The sequence below is a fragment of the Microcebus murinus genome, chromosome 17 (genome assembly GCF_040939455.1).
Source record: "Microcebus murinus isolate Inina chromosome 17, M.murinus_Inina_mat1.0, whole genome shotgun sequence".
Taxonomy (NCBI): Eukaryota; Metazoa; Chordata; class Mammalia; order Primates; family Cheirogaleidae; genus Microcebus; species Microcebus murinus.
Genome location: NC_134120.1, coordinates 38,531,180 through 38,545,890, shown reverse-complemented (window position 1 = coordinate 38,545,890; position 14,711 = coordinate 38,531,180).

The following is a 14,711-nucleotide window of genomic DNA, read 5'->3' as shown; positions in this document are numbered from 1 at the left end:
GGGCAGATTATTCACCCAACACTGTAGAACTTGGACTTCAAAATAAATTATCCTAATACTGTATTGGATGGGTTATTTGTTTTAGAAAATCTAATCTTTCTGGAAGTATCTGACTGACTCAGCGAACTGTACCAAGACATCAGTGTTCATGACTAACCTCTATTTCCAAGACATGAACATTAATGTTTTCTAGCGAAAAGATCTCTTGTACTCATTCTTTTTTTAAGTTGACATTGGAGATGTTTATCCAGAGCTAAATCCATGACTTGAAATCAAGGGATAATCCATAAGGCAGTGGATAACAGCTAAGAACCTGGGCTTTTGGCTCAATCAGACCTAGGATTAAATCCTAGGTCTACACTCACTAGCTCTATGGCATTGAGCAAGCTACTTATTCTCCCATTCTATGAAATGGATCAAATGATAACCACTTCAAAGATTTATTGTAAATAACAATGTAGTCAAATGTCAGCTACTAAATTCTTTATATAAATTATTTCAGCATATGTGAAATAAAGTGAGGCAAAGTTTACAGAATGGAATTTATGCACTTTGAATGGATTTTATGTGATATAAGAAAGCATATATTTATTTTAATAATTAGATATTTGTTTTATTTAACATTAGAACTATAACCAGTACCTCAATACTGTGATTATGGGTATTTTTCCTTATTTTGAGAGTTCCTTACCTTGAGACTAAGGCAGTATAGTGAGTTGGCTTCAGGATAATTTAAAGACAAATATTAAGTTATTTTTCAATGAGACCAAAAGATTTATAATTTGGTAAATATATGTTCAATAATTTTTTTTTTTTTTTTTTTATATATATATATTTTTTTTTATTTTGGTATATTATGGGGGTACAGATTTTAAGGTTTCAATAAATGCCCATTTCCCCCCCTCCCCCCAAAAGTCTGAGTCTCCATCATGACCATCCCCCAGATGGTGCACATCTCACTCACTATGTATGTATATACCCGCCCCCCTCCCCCCTCCCACCTGCCCAAAACCCTATTACTGTAGCACCTATGTGTCCACTTAGGTGCTACTCAGTTAATACCAGTTTGCTGGAGAATATATCTGGTGCTTGTTTTTCCATTCTTGGGATACTTCACTTAGTAGTATGGGTTCCAGCTCTAACCAGGAAAATATAAGGTGTGCTATATCACCATTGTTTCTTAGAGCTGAATAGTACTCCATGGTGTACATATACCACATTTTATTAATCCATTCTTTGATTGATGGGCACTTGGGCTGTTTCCACAGCCTTGCAATTATGAATTGTGCTGCTATAAACATTCGAGTGCAGGTGTCTTTTTTGTAGAGTGTCACTGGATCATTTGGGTAGATGCCCAGCAATGGGATTGCTGGATCAAATGGTAGATTCACTTGTATCGCTTTAAGGTATCTCCATATTGCTTTCCACAGAGGTTGAACTAGTTTGCAGTCCCACCAGCAGTGTAGGAGTGTTCCTCTCTCTCCGCAACCACGCCAGCATTTATTGTTTGGAGATTTTTTGATAAAGGCCATTCTCACTGGGGTTAAGTGATATCTCATTGTGGTTTTGATTTGCATTTCCCTGATGATTAGAGATGTTGAGCATTTCTTCATATGTTTGTTGGCCATTCTTCTGTCTTCTTTAGAAAAATTTCTGTTCAAGTCCTTTGCCCACTTTTTAATGGGGTTATTTGATTTTTTCTTCCTAATTTTCGTGAGTTCTAAGTATATTCTAGTTATCAGTCCCTTATCGGATGCATAGGATGCAAAAATTTTCTCCCATTCTGTAGGTTGTCTGTTTACTTTCATGACTATTTCTTTGGCTGTGCAGAAGCTTTGTAGTTTGATCATGTCCCATTTATTTATTTTTGTTGCTGCTGTGATTGCCTTTGGGGTCTTCTTCATAAACTCTTTGCCCAGGCCGATGTCTAGGAGAGTGTTTCCAACTTTTTCCTCTAGAGTTCTAATAGTTTCATATCTTAGGTTTAAGTCTGTTATCCAGCGTGAGTTGGTTTTTGTGAGAGGTGAAAGGTGTGGGTCCTGTTTTAGCCTTCTACAGGTGGCTATCCAGTTTTCCCAGCACCATTTATTGAAGAGGGATTCTTTTCCCCAGCGTATGTTTTTGTCTGCTTTGTCAAAGATGAGATGGCTATATGAGGATGGTTTTATATCAGGATTCTCACATCTGTTCCACTGGTCAATATTCCTGTTTTTGTGCCAATACCATATTGTTTTAATTACTACAGCTTTGTAGTATAGTTTGATATCTGGCATATTAATGCCTCCCATTTTGTTTTTGTTGCCTAGAATTGCTCTTGATATTCGGGGTCTTCTTTGGTTCCATACGAAGCGTAAAATTATTTTTTCTATATCTGTGAAGAATGCTGATGGGATTTTAATAGGTATTGCATTGAATCTGTAGATCAGTTTGGGTAGTATAGACATTTTGATGATATTGAGTCTGCCGATCCACGAGCATGGTATGGATTTCCATCTGTTTACATCCTCTGCTATTTCCTTCCTCAGTGTTTCATAGTTCTCCCTGTAGAGGTCTTTTACCTCTTTGGTTAAATATATTCCTAGGTACTTTAATTTCTTTGTTGCTATTGTGAAGGGAATTGAGTCTTTGATTTGGTTCTCAATTAGATTGTTGTTGGCGTATATGAATGCCTCTGATTTCTGTGTATTGATTTTGTATCCTGAGACTTTACTAAATTCATTGATCAGTTCCAGGAGTTTCTTGGTTGAATCCTTGGGGTTTTCTAGATACAATATCATATCATCAGCAAACAGTGAAAGTTTGATCTCTTCTGCCCCTATTTGGATACCTTTGATTCCATTTTCCTGTCTGATTGCTGTAGCCAAGACTTCCAGCACTATGTTGAACAGAAGTGGAGATAGTGGGCAGCCTTGTCTGGTTCCAGTTCTAAGTGGGAATGATTTCAATCTTTCCCCATTCAGTATGATGTTGGCTATGGGTCTGTCATATATGGCTTGTATCATTTTTAGGTATGTCCCTTCTATGCCTATTTTCTTAAGTGTTCGTATCATGAAAGGGTGTTGAATTTTGTCAAAAGCTTTTTCTGCATCTATTGAAAGGATCATGTGGTCTTTGTTTTTGCTTCTGTTGATGTGGTGAATTGCATTTATAGATTTACGTATGTTGAACCATCCCTGCATCCCTGGGATGAAGCCCACTTGGTCGTGGTGGATTATTTTTTTGATAAGTGTCTGGATTCGGTTAGCTAAGATTTTGTTGAAAATTTTTGCATCTATATTCATTAGGGATATTGGTCTGTAGTTTTCTTTTTTTGTTGCATCCTTTCCTGGTTTTGGTATCAGAGTAATATTCGCTTCATAAAAGGTGTCGGGGAGGTTTCCGTTCTTCTCAATGTTGTGGAATAGTTTCTGCAAGATAGGTACTAGTTCTTCTTTGTAAGTATGGTAAAATTCAGGTGTGAAGCCATCTGGACCGGGACTTTTCTTTTTAGGGAGATTTTTAATTGCTGTTTCTATTTCAGCTGTTGAGATTGGTCTGTTCAGGGAATCTATTTCTTGCTGGTTGAGCCTAGGGAGGCTGTGTGTTTCTAGAAATTTGTCCATTTCCTCCACATTTTCCAGTTTGTGTGCATAAAGATTTTTGTAGTATTCATAAATTGTATCTTGTATCTCTTTGGGATCAGTTGTGATATCTCCTTTTTTATTCCTGATGGAGCTTATTAGGGATTTCTCTTTTCTGCTTTTCGTTAGCTTAGCCAATGGCATGTCAATCTTGTTTATTTTTTCAAAGAACCAACTTTTTGTTTTATTAATCTCCTGAATAGCTTTCCTGTTTTCAATTTCGTTTAGTTCTGATTTGATCTTGTTGATTTCACTTCTTCTGCTGGGTTTGGGGTTGGTCTGTTCTTCTTTTTCCAGCTCTTTGAGTCGTTTCATTAGATTGTCTATTTGTGATCTTCTTGCCTTTTGGTTATAGGCATTTATGGAGATAAACTTTCCTCTCAGAACTGCTTTAGCTGTGTCCCAGAGGAGTTGATAACTTGTCTCTCCATTGTCGTTTTCTTCATAGAAGTTTTTTATTTCCGTCTTGATTTCTTCATTTACGAAGTAATCATTTAGTAGGAGGTTGTTTAATTTCCACGTTTTTGTGTAGAAATGTGAGTTTCTGTTAGGGTTGATTTCTAGTTTTATTCCACTGTGATCTGAGAAGGTACATGGTATGATTTCTATTTTTTTAAATTTCTTGAGATTTTCTTTGTGTCCTAGGATATGGTCAATCTTAGAGAATGTCCCGTGAGCTGATGAGAAGAACGTATATTCAGTGGATTTTGGGTAGAATGTTCTGTAGATGTCTGTCAGACCCAATTGTTCTAGAGTTTTGTTTAAGTCCATTATTTCTTTATTAATTTTCTGTTTGGAGGATCTGTCTCGTGCCGTCAGTGGGGTGTTGAAATCCCCGGCGATTATGGAGTTGCTATTAATCCATTTGCTTAGCTCCAGTAAGGTTTGCTTTATGAATCTGGGTGCACCTAAGTTGGGTGCATATATATTTAAAATTGTTATCTCTTCTTGTTGGACTGTGCCCTTCACCATTATATAATGACCCTCTTTGTCTTTTACTACTTTTGTTGGTTTAAAAACTAAATCGTCTGAAATTAGAACTGCCACACCAGCCTTCTTTTGGCTTCTATTTGCTTGGAATATTGATCTCCACCCTTTTATTTTTAGTCTATGTGCATCCTTGCAGGTTAAATGTGTTTCCTGAAGACAGCATATACTTGGCCTGTATTTTCTTATCCATTCAGCCAGCCTATGTCTCTTGAGTGGAGAGTTTAAGCCATTCACATTTATTGAGAGAACTGATAGGTAAGGTAGATTACTGATCATTCTGTTGGGTTGGATGTTGTTGCTATGATTTCTGTCTTGAGCCATTGTAATATCTGGCCTTTAATATCTTTGGGTTTTGGTTGTTTTTATATCCGTGGATTATTATTATGATGTTCCGTGCATAACGCTGTTTTAAGTACTTCTTGTAGGGCTGGTCTTGTCTTGGTGAATTCTCTGAGCCTTTGCTTGTCTGAGAATGTTTTTATTTCTCCTTCAAATATGAAGCTTAGTTTTGCAGGGAATAATATTCTAGGCTGGGCATTGTTTTGTTTCAAAAGAGTGAGAATGGGGCCCCAGTCTCTCCTTGCTTGTAAAGTCTCATTAGAGAAGTCTGATGTTATTCGAATTGGCTTTCCCTTGTATGTCACTTGCTTCTTTTGTCTTACAGCTCTTAGAAGGGCCTCTTTAGTTGATACTTTGGTCAGTCTGATGACTGCATGACGTGACGTCTTCCTGTTTGCATTGAATCTCCCAGGGGTCCTCTGGGCTTCTTGAACTTGTATATCGAGATTTTGAGCAAGGCCTGGGAAATTTTCCTCTATTATATCTTCAAAAAGCTTGTCCAGCCCTTGAGTGTTGTCTTCCTCCCCTTCGGCTAAACCTATGACCCTCACGTTAGGTTTTTTCACATAATCCCACAGCTCTTGTAGGCTTTGGTCTTTTCTCTTGTTTCTCTGCTCTATTTCTGTGACTGATTTATTTAATTGGAAGGTGTTATCTTCAAGCTCTGAGATTCTTTCTTCTGCTTGATCTACCCTGTTCTTGAGACTTTCCACAGTATTTTGTAGTTCTCTGAGTTGATTCTTCATCTCCAGGACTTCGGTTAAAGTTTTCTTCACTGTGTCAATCTCTTTGTTGAACCTTTGTTCCATTTCTTGGAGGTTTTTTGTGTTTTCTTGGTGTTGGTTATTGAGTTGTTGTTGCAGCTGGGTGAGTGTTCTTATGATCCACATACGAAATTCCTTTTCTGTCATATTGGTTGCCTGATTTTGGTCGGTGTCCGTTTCTAGGGGGCTGGTGCTCCTCCTTGGGGGTGTGTTTTCCGTTTGGTTCTTCATATTTCCTGAGTTCTTTCGCTGATTTCTTCCCATGTCGATCAGTTGTTGTTTCTTTCCTTAGGTTATTGTTTGGGTATTCACACACCTTGTTTAGTTTCTGAGGCGTTAGGTGGTGCCTGTGGGTGAAATTGGACCACTCCCTGTATATTGAGTCAGTGGATGCCGTGGCAAGGCTGTGCAAGATGCTGTCCCTGTCAGTAGGTGGCGTTTGCTTGGAGGAACAGGCTATGGTGTTGATTTTGAGTCCTGTTATCAGCTCTCGTAGAGATCCGCCTGTTTTCTGGGCGGAGCTGGGTTGGATAAGCCTGCCCTCAGGCAGTTAGCAGGGGTCAAAGTTCTGTTCTCAGCTTGGGTGTGGGGGTGGGGCTGTCTGAGACCCGCAGTCTGCAGCAGGCCTCGCTTCTTTCCACCCTCCCCAACTCTGCAGCTACTCCTGGGCCTCTGCCAGCAGGCCAGACCACAAGCCACCAGGCCTCCCCGGACTGTGGTGCCGGCGGGGAGGTTCCCTGCACAGGAACGCCACCTGGGTTGGGTGCACGGCCTCCTCCTGGGAGGAGGGTTGTTCTCTAGTGCGCCGATCCACCCCTGGAGGCACACAGCCCTCAGTAGGCTGTTCACGTATAACCCTTCTGTGCCCCGGGCAATGCTAGCCCTCGGTGCAGGGGATCTGGTCTGCAGGTCCGACCTCTGGGTCCCAGAGTTCAAACTGTATTCCCACCAGGGAGAGGATTTCCGGTCCTAATTCACCCACAGGGAGCCCAAGCTGGGTCTATGTCTCTCAGCCTCTGAGTCGGCACCGTTTTCCTGGGAACACGGTGCTAGCAGCACCTGGGAGGGCGGGTGGGGTCCCAAAAGGGAAGGTCCCGTTCCCTGGAGGTGCCTCCGGCTGGTGACTGTATTGTCTCTCTGGGCAGCCGCGGGTAGGGCCGGCGGAGCGGGGGAGGAGGCAATATGGCGCCTGCCGCGTGGCTCGGGTCCGTGCACACGGAGGTGCCCGGAGGAAGTTGGGAACCTGGTGCCTGCTACAGGCTCACCGTTGGCAGGCGGCGGCAGTCTCTGGGCTGATGTCCGCAGGTCTCTCCACCCGCTGGGGAGCCCACCAGCAGTCCCGAATGCAGGGGAGGGGAAACAGCCGATCCACCTACCCTTGCCGCTGGTCTCCGGGCTGCTCCGGTGGTCTCAGCCTCCAGTTCTCCTCCGCAGCCTCCTCCCGTGGAGTCTCCCGGGGTCTCAGGTACCCCTCCTTCCGGCCCTTGTCCGCTGTATGCTCGTCTTCTTGCTTCTTTCCTCTAGTTTCTGCTAGAGTCGGTCTTTTCTGCAGAGACCCTCTGTCTGGCGGTGTTATTCGTCCGCCATCTTGCCCAATAAATTTTATATCAGACTTGGATGTTCTCCAAAGTCTAAGTTAATTTTCTTCGGAAAAAAGTAAGAAAAGGGAGAAATGTATAAAGTAATTTTGTAATCATTGTATAGAGTCCATAATTTGTAAATTTAGGTTAAACTAACTTTCTAATTTTTAAATTACTAAGCATAAAATCTAATTGAATATTAGCATATGAGTGAGATATTTTTGATTCTACATAAAAGGCTCTCTAGAATTCATGGGAAGAGCTGATGTATAATGGACAAATGTAGAGGTTTTTTATGCAGTACAACTTGTCTGATTATTTTCACAATAATTTATCATTCATTCATTCATAATTCTTTTAATCAACAAATGGTCTTGAGTTCTTATTATGAGCCAGCCACTGATCTAATGCTGGGAATGTAAAAAAGGACCACTCATACACCTGCCTACAATCTAGTGTGGAAGACATAAAATAAATAATTGAATGTTACTTTGTTATAATAGATTAGTGAGTTTTTTAATTATTTATAGATTTAGTGTTTATATTCATTTTATTCTTTACTCATTGGATAAGTTATCATATTAATAAATTTTCTGATAAACATTCTGATTAAATTAATGCATTTTTGATCACTGAAAGATTTGAATATATAGAAACAGACTTTATCTGATATGCATGTAAAAGATAACAGTTAACTTATATGTAGTTTAAACCAGTGCTTTTTTTCTTGGTATATGTTTTTACATAGCTTAAATTCTTAGGAATGTGGGCTTTCATTATTAGAATTTCACTCTCACAGGCAACTCCAGCTACATCAGTACCTTCTCAACAATGTTGCAACTACCTTTCTAATAGAGGTCCTGTCCAAGTCATTGAATCAGTTCTTAAAGAGCAGAAAGCATTTCATATTTATGCTTCTCAAAAAAGCATGCTTTATCTTTCCTCTAAATGACTCAGAACAATGATCTTTTATTCCTTTGTCACTCTAACATGACTATTTAATTTTGGTTTTAAGATTTCTTCTTTTCAGAATTAGTAGAACAAATTAGAAAAAAAAAGCATTTATTTATAAACTAATCTTTATTTTTTATTGTCCCTGAAAAATAAAATCTCAAACCACCACCCAAAGTTTAAATTTAGAAAAATATATGAGATATAACAATTTCATGGAATCTAAATTCTGATTTGGTAGAAATATGTAGAGGAAAAAATCCCATTTGGGAACATTTTAGAGAAAAAAAATGAGTATATTTAAGTGCCACATGACTACCATCACTTCAAGTGAAATAAAGTAATTTACTATAAGAGCTATCTATCATAGAAGAAAATGTAACTTATGAGTTATTTTCTTAACTGCCATTATTTCTACTGTTAAGATTTCTTGCCAAGAAACCAATTTAAGAAAACTTAAATTTCAATCAAATTAAGTTGTTTCTTTAGTTTACTTACTTCAGATTATCTTTAAGTCATGGATATATTATCTATTTCCTCAGTTTGCTTACTACAATAATTTAGATTTTTTGCAGTAATTTCAACACATTGATTACTAAGGCTGGACACAAACTGGGAGTCTAATAAATAAGTTCTAATGCTGATTAAATGTAGAATAGTGGTGAGAATGCTAGACAAAGAAATACTAGTTAATTATTCTGCCATGAATTGCCAATCTAATGAGTTAAAAATTATTTAGGTGACACATTTCTTAAGAAAAAATACTAAATCCACAAGATAATTAATTACACATATGTGGGTATTCAATTGGGGGAAATTCATTTTTTTGTAACAAGTAACAAGTAACAAAAATGTAACAAGTAATAAAACTTTTGTAACAAGTAACAAAAATCTCAGTCTTTTGAGATTCACAGCATATACACAGAAATAAAATGTATACAACACAATAGATGTTAAAATCTAAATAGGTAAAATCAAGGAGAGCTTCAGTCATTTAAGAAGCCTTCATGGAGGAAGACCTTAAATGATGAAGAAGGAGCAGGAGAAAGTATTGTAAATACCAGAGTGTGTAGCAACGCTGATAAAATGTGAAAGCACAAGTTAATATGCTCAAAGTAGAAAAGTGATGGTTGATATTTTAAGAGCTGAGTTAGAATTATACATAAAATGCTTAGAAATTTAATATAGATTGTAGGAATGCAAAACTTTTGAATTTGTTTCTTTTTTAGTTATGGAATAAATTTAAAAGATAAACATTTGCTATGGGTCATCAAAGTGACATATCTATAATAATACATGAAGAAAACTCATTTATTTTTTCTACTTCTGGAGACTCTAGGACCCTGTGGTAGCTGTGCACTTTGCCTATTTGTGGGATTGTCATTTCATGATGTAACTGGCTGAGTGGGCTAGGTCAAACTCTAGTTTTTGTGCTATCAAAATCATTAGGATAGTTAGATTATATCTTGGGCTTAGCCACAGGCTGACAACATGGGTGTCCTGGACATATGTATATCAACTCTGGTTGGGGAATTCAGTTGTCTACTCCAACTATCAGAAAGCAGGTATTCCAAAATAAATACTTTGGTCAAAAAAATTTTTATTGGAAACAGAGGCAAAATGAATGAAAATTCTAGAGAAGAAAAACAATTATCCCATTGTCTCACAACACAAACAGGAATATTAAGGATATAGGGAGGTTTGAAAGCACATGGGCAAAAGCAGATAATGGAGATAATTATTTTTTTCAATATAAGCTTAGTGAAGTGAAGAATAAATGAAGCTTATTAACTTCGAAAAATCCACAGATAGGAAACCCTTACTGGCCAGAACTGTAATTCTAACCTGCTCTGGTACCCTAAACTGGTAAAGAAATATTCCAGATCTTAATCCCTAAAATGGAATGAAACAGGAAAAAAAATTCTCAAAGGTAATGGCCTTTCTCAATAATAACAACATGCAAACTATGCATTCACAATTTCACCAGTCTGCTCATCAGCACAGAACATTAGATTAGCTCCCGCAGAGAGCCTTAAGAACCTCGCTCCACGCAAGTCCTGGCAGAAGAATGGGGATTGTGTGTCGCATAAAGGTTTTCTTGACAGACTGCTACCCTGGGGGAATCCAATATCCCAAATGTAAGGCCTTGGACTTGACCACCTGGTCTCATTTTCAAAACTTTCCAAAGTAGTAACTGTGAAAAATGCAGAACTTTAGATAATGAATTATACAAGCTAAACTTTCCAAAATTCAAAAAAAAAAAAAGAAATAGAGAAAAAAACCATTCATTTAACAAATAATTATTGAACTTTATTAGCACAGAAATAGTATACACATATAAACCTCATATATATCTCATCTTATCAGATTTCTACTTTGCTCAATTTTTAATGCTTGCTTCTGATATCCATGTCAGAAATTTTCATTTAGGTTGAAATGGAATTTTATCATTTTGTCTTGTGTCCAGGATCAATTTGGAAAGCAGGAAATAATAAATCCATGGAGGCAAAGTTTTCATGGAGCTGAAGAGTGAAGGAGCATTATTTCCATTAAGTAGTAGCACAGAAATTCTGTTTTTAGGATGCATGGATTTCCTCAGAGGTCAGTACAAGATCTCTAAGGGAATCTTGGAGGATGAGAGAGAGAACTGATCATGCCTTCGGTTACTTTCCTGCACATCTCTGAGGTATTCAGAGAAATATCAGATCTGACACTTATGAAACCAGAGGCTCAGAGACTGCAACGCTTCCCTGGAGTATCAATACTGCAGGAGAAGTTTGAAGGAAGCTCCTCTCCCATCTGTCTCCCAGCACACCGGAAAAATGAAGGAGCACATAAAAATTTTTGATATTTAATGAACAGAAAGGATTGCTGCAAGTTTAAATCATTACTATAGGTTTATCATTCTTGAATTAATATGATTTTTATCCTATCAAACTGAGTTAATATTCAAAAATAAAATCTTCAATTTTAGTGAAAATATGACTAGTCAAGAATTCCTGGTAGAGAAATATTTATTCTTAAATTCTTTTAAATGTTTCAATTAACACATAATAATTATACATGTTTATGTACACAGTGATAATTCTATATATAATATATAGTAATTAGATAAGGATAATTAGCATATCCTTCATCTCAAACATACATCATTTCTTTGTGTTGAGACCATTCAATATCCTCCTTCTAGCTGTTTGAAGCTATATATTATTGTTAAATATATTGTTATTGTCATCCTACAGTGCTATAGAACACTAGAACTTATTCCTCCTATCTAGCTATAATTTTGTATCCTTTAACAAAACTCTCCCTATCCCCCCCTTCTCACTACCCTTCTTACTACCCTTCCCAGCCTCTGTTCTACTTTTTACTTCTATGAAATCAACTTTTTTTGGCTTTCACATATGAGTGAGACATGCGACATTTAACTTTCTGTTCCTGGCTTATCTCACTTAACATAATGTCCTCCAGTTCCATCCATGTTGTGGCAAATGAAAGGATTTCACTCATAAAAGAGCAATTTATTATTTATTTCAGTTCCATCTCTAAGCAGAACTATGCTTAAATGGTACTTGTTTTAATAATTTTTAAAATATTCTGAATATATTTTAAATATGATGAATATATGATGAATAAAATATGTGATGTTAAAATATATGATGCTAAAATATGATGAATATAACTGATTATATAGTTAATAATAGTGTTGGTGGAAAAAAATTATTAGAATTTTTCCAAAATGGTAGACATATCTGAAATAAGAAGACATCTTTTACAACCCTATTTGTCTTCTTAAATATGCATAGCACAGAACATATGATTCCATTTATATTTTCCTTTCAAAAGATTATATATGTGTATTGTATCTATTTATCTTTGAGTAAATGCATCGTAGAAGATCCAGAAATACACATAACAAACTATTAATAGTGGTTACCTCTGTAGAGTGATATAAATTTGGAGGGTTGAGGAATTGATAAAAGGAAGATTTCACTTTTTATTCTATATAATTTTGCATTTTCCAAAATGGTAGAAATATCTGAAATAAGGAGATATCTTTTATGACTCTATTTGTCTTTTTAAATAAGCCATAGCAGACCTTAAGTAAGAAATGCACATCTTGTTTGATTCTGCATCTGTGACAGATGACATAACTGAAAAACTATATGTCACAATGCTAACTGCCCAGTCTTTTGACTTAGCTGTACCACATCCTGTATGGAGCCCTACGTCTTAAGAACCAAGCCTGAATGAAAGCTCCTAGAAACTGTGCTAACCAGACAGCTAATATTGAACTGCACATGTGATCTCTCAGACCATGTGCTCATAGAGAAAAAAAAGGATCCAGTCAAATGTTAAACATTATATAATATGTGAGTGGAGGGAAAGGAGCCCTGGAAAGAGTCTTGTGAAGGAAATATGTGAGAAGTGGGAAGAAAATCAGAAAAGTCAATCTAAATGTCTTCAAAATATTGGGTACATTGTCCTGTGGCATCCAATAGGATATAGAAGCCACATTGCCTATCAAAATATCTTCCTAATGGGCAACACGCAAAACCAAACAAGGCAAAAAACTCATGAGTGTTTGAGTCTATCCGACATTAGTTTTGATATTACACATTTTGGAGTTATACAAATTATAAAATAGCTTCCTCAATTATAGTAACTCTGAACAAAAGGGGTGCTTTATCCCAGTCTTAATATTCGCAGCAACTCAGACATACAGATTTTACTATTTGTGGGATTAATGATTTCAAGGGGAATAAAACCAATAAAATATTTTGGGTGCATTTAGATTGACTTTGTCACACAGGTGCAATCTGAAAAGTCTTGAAGAAGCACACAAAAGAACACAAAGAATACAAATTTAGAAGATTGATCCCAGAATAATCCCCTTTATAGTATTAGTGGTTTTCCTGATTCACATAAAATTTAAGCTCTTATCAGCATTGTAAAAATCAAAGTTTAGAGAGGATAAAATAAGGAATCCAGGTCTCAACCAAAATCCAGTTCTGTTATTGAAATCAGAGAGCCAAGCTTGTCAAAGTCTGAAGAAGACAACATGTATGGGAATCAAGTTATAATTGGAACGTGTATAGTTTGGCTAAAGTTAATTTCATATTAAATTTTATGTAAAACATAAAAAGATAATTCCCATGTGCATTTTTTATTTTTCCATAAAACTATTCTCATACTTAGTGGCTGAAAATGACATTTTTGACTCAATTTCTGTGGGTCAGGAATGTGGGCCTGGCTTGACTAGACCTTATAGCTCTGGGTCTCTCACAGGGCTACAGTTAAGGTGTCAGTTGGAACTAAAGCCTCATGTGAAGACTTGACTTGGGATAAAGCCACAAAAGGGGTTTTGGCAGGATTCAGTTCCTCACAAACTTTTTTACTGGAGGTCTTCTTTGGTTTTTTGCCATGTGGGTCTCTCCATAGTGCAGCTCACAATATGGCGATGGCAGCTGGCTTCCTTCAGAGTGAGCAAGCAAAAGGACAAGAGAGTGCGAATAGGAACAAGTCATATCTTCAATTTAGTCTTGGAAGTGGCAGTCTATAATTTTTGCCATATTCTAAGAAGCAAGTTGCCAGGCCCAACCCATACACAAGAGGAAGGTATAACATAAGGGTACGAGAACCAGTAGAGAGGGGTCGTTGGGAGTCATTTTAGATTCAGCCTACCACATTATAAAAATAAAACTTCATTTTACTGAACTTTAGAAATAAAACCATCCCAGATTTTTCAGAGGATATTTCTAACTTTTTTCTGAGTAATTCATGAGAGTTCTTTAAAGATTATTGATCTGCTACTTCTGCCATCTGGCTACTGGCCCCAGGTGGTCTACGACTATCCATTTATTTAGTGTGAATACATCATCCTGAAGGATGGAACTATTTTTTTCATAAGGCATCATCTCAAACAAGTGCCTCAGCAGCATGTTTAAAAGACCAGGCTGGGCGCGGTGGCTCAGGCCTGTAATCCTAGCACTCTGGGAGGGCGAGGCGGGCGGATTGCTTGAGGTCAGGAGTTCAAAACCAGCCTGAGCAAGAGCGAGACTTCGTCTCTACTATAAATAGAAAGAAATTTATTGGCCAACTAATATATATAGAAAAAAATTAGCCAGGCTGGTGGCACATGCCTGTAGTCCCAGCTACTCGGGAGGCTGAGACAGGAGGATTGCTTGAGCCCAGGAGTTTGAGGTTGCTGTGAGCTAGGCTGATACCATAGCACTCACTCTAGCCTGGACAACAGAGTGGGACTCTGTCTCAAAAAAATAAATAAATAAGTAAAAGACTATTCAACTGTTTTGTTAGGTTGAAAGTTTCTGAGTGGTATGGTATGTGATACACCAGTAGATCCCACTGTTTTCTGCCCTTGCTGTGCTTACTTTGTTGTGAAGTATGTCTTTTAGTTTGATGTGATGTTGTGTGGAATTCAGTGTCAGTGGTTCAAATTCTCTGTA